Source organism: Hibiscus syriacus, unplaced genomic scaffold, assembly GCF_006381635.1.
Source record: "Hibiscus syriacus cultivar Baekdansim isolate YM2019G1 unplaced genomic scaffold, ASM638163v2 tig00110830_pilon, whole genome shotgun sequence".
Taxonomy (NCBI): domain Eukaryota; kingdom Viridiplantae; phylum Streptophyta; class Magnoliopsida; order Malvales; family Malvaceae; genus Hibiscus; species Hibiscus syriacus.
The window spans coordinates 348,590-357,121 of NW_024062881.1; the positions used below are offsets into that span (position 1 = coordinate 348,590).

General features: G+C 31.9%; 1 pseudogene; it reads left to right on the forward strand.

Moving 5' to 3' along the window:
• Nucleotides 1–478: 478 nt before the first annotated feature.
• LOC120142455 lies at nucleotides 479–2,915 on the forward strand (annotated as a pseudogene).
• The last annotated feature ends 5,617 nt before the right edge of the window (nucleotides 2,916–8,532 follow it).

Genomic DNA, 8,532 nt, shown 5'->3' on the forward strand with positions numbered 1-8,532 from the left:
TGTTGTATACGTTGATTCATACAAAATAAATAAAAAGCATATATTAAAATATAACTTAAGTGCTTATATAATGTAAAGATATAGTGCATATAACATATATACACTACAAGAAAATATACCTTTAATGACACACGAACGATGACAAATGCTAATTTATGACTTGCAAAAAATGTGTGTCATAAAAAATGTCATGTTTCTTAAAATCTGAACTATTTATGACTTACAATAATGTGTGTCATATTTAATAGTCATAATCCAAAAAATTTAGCAAACACACGGAATACACTTTTCATTGTGTGTCATCTCTAAAAGTCATCTTTTAATTTCCCACCATAATTCTCGTCACGCATGCTTTCCCGCTTCTAGTCCTCCACGATCATCAGTTCACACTAAACCTATGTTTCCCTTTTTCTCAACGCCCCTTCCCCTCTTTCCTAAAAAAACCTTAATCCCCAAAACCAGCAACAAGGTATAAACTATGGGAATCAAAGGTCTGTTTAGATTCATGAAACCTTTCATTGAACATGTTCACATTAAGAAATACGCTGGCAAACGAGTATTTTATTTTCTCCTTTTTTCTTATCTTTTATTTCCATTTTTTCCTCCCCCAACATATATGCTATTCTGTAAGTTTTCCAGGTGGGTATTGATGCGTTTTAATGGTTACATAAAGGAGGTGTTTTTGTTTCAGTTGTATTCATTTATATATTTAAATTGTTAAGTGAAAATGGAGTCAATAAGGATGGGCTGGTTTACGCAAAAATTGAAGCATACTCATGTAGCACGGAGATTTGTTTATATTAAAACGGTGAAAAGAAATCCCGTTACATAGCTTACTTTATGCACAGAGTCAATCTTCTCCGTTACCATAAGATAATCCCAGTTGTGGTTTTTGATGGTGCAAGTATTCCTTGTAAGGCTGCAACTAAAAATGAGAGAAACATGATTTTCAACTTTTTGTTTACTTTAAATGATTTATTTTTATTTTAGATCTTGATTTATATTGACTATATAGCTATTTCAAGTTATTGGGCATAGTAGTAACACGGTTTTGACTTAAGAAGGAGAGAATAGAGTTGGGAACTAGCAATCGCCAAACTTAAAAAGGGGGATGTTAAAGCTTCAACTGAGCTTTTCCAGATTTCATTCTAGCTTCCTTATGCCTTTAATCCAATATTTGAACTATTCACAGGCACTTTTCCCATAGTATTTTTAATTTGGGTCTCTTATTTACCAAAGTATATGTATTTCTGATGTTTGGTGAAACACCCTTTTCGTGGGATCAATGGTTATGATGATAACTAATTAATCAATGTTTATGTTTTTTATATTCTTTTCTTCTGGTGTATGGGATAAAGAAGTGCTATGAATTTATTTCATTTTCTTTGAAGTTAATAGGATGAACCATTGCTTATGTTTTTTGGATTGAATTTGTTTACCATTTAATACTAAATTCTACTCCTGGAAATTTACCGAGAAATGTTAAGATATTCTAAAGATCGCACAGAAGAATGCAGTAAATTTCAGTACTGATTCTAGCCTTTCCAACTATAATTTACTTGTTTAGACTTATCATGCGATTGGACCTGAGCATGAACTATATTTTCTATTGGAACTTCAGCAAGTTTGGTGAGGTTTGGAACTGTATAATTAGGTCATTTTGAATTTTTCACCAATCACTTAAGTTCTTTAAAGTTTTTCATCTTTAGAATCATTTATACTAACATCAAAGGGCATATTTTTATGTGTTGTTGCCTGCTTAATTTTTCATGATGTTTTTATCTTTGTTGTTGACTCTGACATCTGCATGGATTTGTTAGTTGTTCTTATATAATTGTGGTCACTCTATTCTTTCATTTTCTTCAATGTAGAAAGTAGTGAGAATCACTCCAGCAATGGTACATCAATTAATTTAGGTAAAACATTTTCCTGTGATGTTTGCTCATCATGGAAATTTAGAATATTTCTCATACTTGTTCCATTTAAATCCTTTCCAAACTTATATTGCTTTCTTTTTTAGATCCTAAAATCAGAGAAAGTTGAATTTGTGGTAGCTCCATATGAGGTTGATGCACAACTAGCATATTTGGCCACCCTTGAGGTTGAAAAGGGAGGAGTTCCGGCAGTGATTACAGAAGACAACGATTTAATAGCATATGGTTGCCCAACTGTAAGAACTTCTCCAGAACTATGATATGGTTTGCTGATGGAGGTCTTCTGCTCTCCTGATGACTTCCTTTCTTTGTTGATTACCTGAGTTAGTGGTTTTGTCTTATTTTTGTTCATTTTATATTAATAGATCACATTTAAAATAGACCATTATGGAAATGGAGAAGAACTAATTATGTCAAAAGTTTTTGATTCATTAACTTGTAAACCTTCCTTCAGAAATTTTGATAAAGAATTGTTTACAGGTAATTTTGTTTCGACGCATCAAGAGCTATGCTCTTCAAGTTTACATTTTTTTGGGAAGCCTATGTTGTCTAGAATGAAACTTTCACTAGAATCAAATTAAAAACATTTGATGAACTCAAATCAAGATCCATAGAGATCTATCATCATTTCGTTGGGCTCTTTATACTTATGATTGTTACAAACCTGAATCTTTTAATAATTTTAGCTGGTTTAACTTCTCTGTGATGAGCCATCAGTTGTTATGTTTTCCACAAAATTGTAAAACCAAAAAGTTCTTTTTAACCATTTTTGTTGAAATAAACATATGTTCTCATCATTTGGACTCAAATTTACTTATATTTTGACATTTTACAAGTATGTGTGTCCTTGCTGGATATGATTTCCTTTCGTCTGTTCCTTGAATTGGGATTGCAAAGGCACATTCCTTTGTTACCAAGTACCAGAACTTAGGTCATGTAAGTAGTCTTCTAAATGCTTCTAACCAGCAGCTTATGTGCTAATAATGCGGTTCACTTTTGATATTCAAAGATCTTTCATAGAATTTAAATCATGATAAATGAGGCAAAATTATTTTGCTAATAATGCGGTTCACATTTGATATTCAAACATCTGAAACCTCTTATAGAACAGCTTCATAATATCTAGATGAAGGGCTTGATTTCCTTGGACCATATCCTTTCTTTTCTGTTTTGTTTTCCATTTTTTTACTTTGATTCTCAAGTTACAATGAAATTTAAAGTGATGCAACCAAGAGGTGATTACTAGGTATGAGGAAGAAATAGCAGAAATTGAGAAAGTGGTACATCCATAAGGTGAAATAATTTTGCTAATATTTAGTACAAAAATTTCAATTATCTATAATGTGATAACAGTACTTGATGTTGGTAATACATAACAAATATATTTGAGTGCACGTAATGTAATTTTTCCCTTGACCAAGTGAAAATGATACCAGAGAAATCCCTCCATCAGTAGTAGTTGCGATTGCTGAAGGAAAGTTAGACCCCGCTACAATGGAGGCCTTTCATTGTAATCAACCAGAGCCTGATAATGTTCAAACTTCTGTTGAAAGTGCTAACAATTTCAGACAAGCAAGCTGCTTATGGCCAGGTACTGGCTTCATTATTTTCTTTGATTTCATGCGTGAAATATTTTTGTATTGATTAATACCGTTTTTCAATTTATAGCCAGGTACCAGCAAATGCCTTGTTTGAAGAAAATTTATCAAGTGATCAGCAAGGCTTAACTCCTTGTGTGTTTTAGCATTTATTTGATCGTATAAATGAGGTGAAGGTTTTGAATTTATTCTCATCAATGAATTTGTTGATTTTTTAAATTTTAAGAATGGACCATTTTCAATAGTTTGTGTTCTGACCTTCTTTATTTTATAGGAGCAAATTAAGCATGCTGATAAACATCTCAAGTATCAAATTCGCTGTTATTTTCTTGAGATAAAGTTAATTGAATTATTTTGATTCTTAGTTTTAACATAATTGGACTGCTTAGCGTTGTACTTTTCTTGTTCCTTATCACTTCATTTTTAATTTTCTTTTACAGATATACAATGAGAAAATAATAGATTTATTAGATCCAAATCAAATAAAGATGCAGGTAGAATGGATTATTATTTAACTTTTCAGTTTCCATTTTTTACTGGACGAAAAAATTGGGTTTTGTTATAGCGTTCTATCATTTTCATCCAGATAAGAGAAGATGTAAAACCAGGCGTCTATGTTGAGAATTTGATAGAAGAGTATGTGCATTCAATGAATGGATTGACTAAGCTATTGTTAAAGGTTTTTCTTCTTTTTCTTTCTTTTCCTTTTGGTCGATGCTTTGATTGCTAATTTCTTAATAATCTTTCATGAAGAAGATACTCAATTTTTATGTTTAGAATGCTAATGCTTTTATTTTTCTTGAGAGAAATGGATTGGACCATTTATTCCAATAATAAGTTATTGAATGAACGATGTAGGGACTATCAAGTATAAGAACATTTGCGACTAGTATCAATGCCGAAAGTTCTTGTTCCCATAGTGATTTAACTTGTTTTGTTGAATATCGATTCAAGGAAATAATGCTTCGAATGCCAAGTGTTCTATTTTGTGTTTATAGTATTTAGGTTTGAGTTGATATACTTTCTCCAATTACAAATTGGTGGAATCAAATCACTAATTTCTTTGTTGTGCAGAGAGGAATTTTCTTATATACCATGTCATTATTTATTTCCTAATTTCTTAGATACCCTCTCAATCATGCTTGAGGGGTTCAGAAGTACTCTCTATTGTTACATAGTATAGCCAATGGTGTAAGTTGCTTTAAAAAAAGTCGGATAATTTTTTTTGATCTAGCTGCCTCAGAGTGACAAAAGTTAACTGGATCTAATAACCTCAATTGGATCAATGTTTTGGTGATGACTTCGATCGATGATTCCTTGTTTAAATTACAGCTTTCATTTTGACTAATCGTTTATTGTAAACTGTTTGTAGTGTCCCCATCAATCGAGAGGTACCGAGTATGGATATTATGTTTGTAAGTTCATGAAAGAGATAGTCGAGAACAGACTTGAAGTACTGGCCAATAAGAATGTAAGCAAACTTTTATGATACACTTCTGTCATATCATACATACACATTAGTCATACAACTATCATATGGACTTGAAGTAGGATGCTATTCTAAACAAATTAATGCAAGTATTTGTTTGCAAGACTCAATAACTGCCAATTAGTGCCATGATAATGTATATAATTTTTATGGGAAGTTTTACTAATTAAATGCATAAAATTTATTTTTACATATGCTTCAAAGAATGCATATGTAAAATTGGTCATTTTAGTACTCTTTGATAGTTATATACTTCACTTTAAATAAGTATAAATTATATACTTATTTCATAATTTTTACTTAGGTTGGCGATGGGAAGGAAGAATACACGGATGATGACATTGATGATATTCGCAAAGAATGGGTATCTTATGTGGCAAACTTTATTATGTCGTGATATTTTGTATCGACATATATATGATTACAATATTTTTGATAACTTAATTTTAATTTTTTGTATGCAAATGGATTGCTTATATATAATATGATATATATATTTAGTATTATGAGGCATTAAATGTGATTTAGTTTGATTATTTGTCAATCTACAATATATATATATATATATATATAATTTACGACATACAATCACGACATACGAATGTGTTTCATCTTTTTTAATGGCATGTGCTTCAATGACACGCAATGTAAGTCTTAAATGCGTGCCATAAATTTATGGCACACAAATGTGTGTCGTCTTCATCTATGACGGGGGCTTCAATGACACGCAATGAGCGTCATAAATGCGTGTCATAAATGTATGTCATAGATTTATGACACACAATTGCATGTTATCTGAGATTTATGATGGTGGCTTCAATGATGTGCATTTGTATGTCATATGCACCCATAGATGACACGCAATGCGCGTTATTAAAGGGGGTTTTTTCTAGTAGTGAAATTTAGTATACTTTATTTAATGATGATTATAAGTTTATTATATGTTATAAGACAAGCTATATATATTATGAAATATAAAGCATATAATATAATGTTTAAAGAATAGATTAATATATATTTAATATGATGTAGCTTTGTGAGTTGTAAACTAAGGAAAAGATAAATAAAAGGGATTGAGAAGAATCCTTCATGCTACCATGGTGAGGACGTTAAGAAGAGAAGAAGTTGACTGGTCTGTATCACATCATCACTCCATTCTTTGAAGTGATTTGTCCTCAAATCAAAAGTGTCTTCTATTAGTACGTACTTGTTCTTCACTCCTGGCCTTCCAAACTCATAAACTTCTCCCCAAGAGTTGATGTCTTCTTGTAGTCCTTCGGAGGGTTATTTTCAGAAAATTCTTTAGTACTAGGTCTTTCATTGGATAGATATGATTGCATGCCAATAGGTACCTTTCCTAAAGAACCTTTCTCAAAAGACACCTCATTTGGAAATTTCTCATACTTAATCTGAAAAGATGAGAATGGTTCACTTACTTGGTTTCCTTTGATGAAAAGACTCTCCTTGTTCATGTCTCTAAGAACATCAATAGATATATTGTTTTGAATCAACACATCTCTTGGTTCTAAAATTTCATCATTTGGTAAGGTCACGTCATTTAGTGTATCTTGCAAAACAAAAAATGAAATTTCATCTCCAATCTTTCTTCTTGTCATAAGGCCTTCTCGAATCAAGCCATTGTTTGAATAGACACTTGGAATGTGTCTTTTGGTGATGGATATTGTTTCTCCTTGACCCGACATATCAAGTTCTTTAAAACAAATATGTAAGTTTTCATCTCAAATCCTTGAATCATCATGATGGTTTATAAATAGTCTTAACCTTTGAAATCTCTTCAAATGCATGAGTTCAATGCACCAATGAATCTCATAACGAAAAAGGATCTTGACATCAACTTTTGGTAGGATAATACCATATATATGAATTGAATCCCTACAAATTAAATCAAAGTTAGAATATGAGAAACTATAAAAAATGAATGGAGATATCAATTCAAGGTGGATGTTTAATGGAATTTGGTTGCTGAATTCTTTTCAAGATTGGAAATGCACTTGGAATGTCAACGAACACAACTCTTGGCACTTCAAGTGGCGTTTTTTTGGAAATTCAAATGGTATAACCTTCAAAACATCAATAGACATGTCTTGTGACTCACAAAGAGACATGTCTTGTGGATCACAAAGAATCACACGTATTGGTTCTTCAAGGGTCACATCTTTTAGTCCTCCATAAGTTATGATTCTTGAATCATCTCCTTAAACATATAAATCTCTTGCATTATCCTGCAAAACAACATGATGAATAGAAGAAAGAGTAAGGTAAGTTAAAATATGTTCTTCATTATCCTTAATATCTCCAAAGTCATCATTTTCAACTCTCTCATTTTCATTTCCAACGTCTTCTTCATCCACTATTTGATTCTCATCATTTTCAACGTTATGTTCAATTTTAAAAGGCATTCCTTCATTCAAATTTTCTTCCAAACTTTCTCCTTCAAGTCGCTCGTTCATTGCTTCAATATTTCTCCTTAGAAGGATTTGATCTTGAAGCACTTGGCTTGGCAATAAAGGTTCTAATTTAATCTTCTTTCTTTTAGATGGAAATGAGAATCGATTGGTAAATTTTTCAAGGGTGACTCACTTGTCATGTTGCCATGGTCGTCCAAACAGCAAATGACTTGTACTCATAGGCACCACGTTGCATAGAATCTCATCTTTGTACCTTTCGATTGAGAATAACACAAGTACTTGTTCAGTGACCTTCAACTCTTCCTCGTCGTTCAACCATTACAATTCGTATGGGCTGGAATATTTAATCGTTGTAATCCCCAATTTGTTTACCATGTATGTGATTGCAATGTTTATACAACTTCCTCCTTTAATAGCTACAAGGCACACTTTACCTTTACATGGTAACGAGTGTGAAATGTGTTTGTTCTTTGTTGTCCATCCTCTAATGTTTGGAAAGATAGAATATCACAAGACATTGTTAGTAGAAAATATAAAAATTAAAACCTTACCAGTGTACTCACAAAGCCTCACTTGGTCACTTCAAAGAAAAATTCAGATTCACTCTACTTACTCTCCTGTTTGCACTCAGGGATATTTTTTATTGGATTTTTCGGATCCCCCTTCTGTTCTCACCCTCTCTGTTGCCTTTTTCCTCTCAATTCTCTCTTGTTGGGTCCCTTAGAAAACTAACTCAAGATTGAGCAAGTTTTCTTTGTTTGTTGTGTCGGCTAAAGGAAATAGTTAATATAGAAATGGATAAGGTAAATGTAGTATGGAATAGGTAAGAAAAGAAACGGTAAAGAATAATAATGAAAAAAATGATGTTTAAAGTAAAAAGAAAGATGAAGATAACTTACAACCCAAGTTACAACACTTACTATCTTCATTCACAGGAAACAATAAGGATACCTCCTTCAAGTTTGATGTTGGCAGATGTAATGTTCTTCCTTTTGAATGTGAATTTCAACATTTTCTTTGCTGGAACTTTGATTTTAATTCCTTCTTTCTTTGCTTATCTTTTTGTACTTGTTATTTAATGT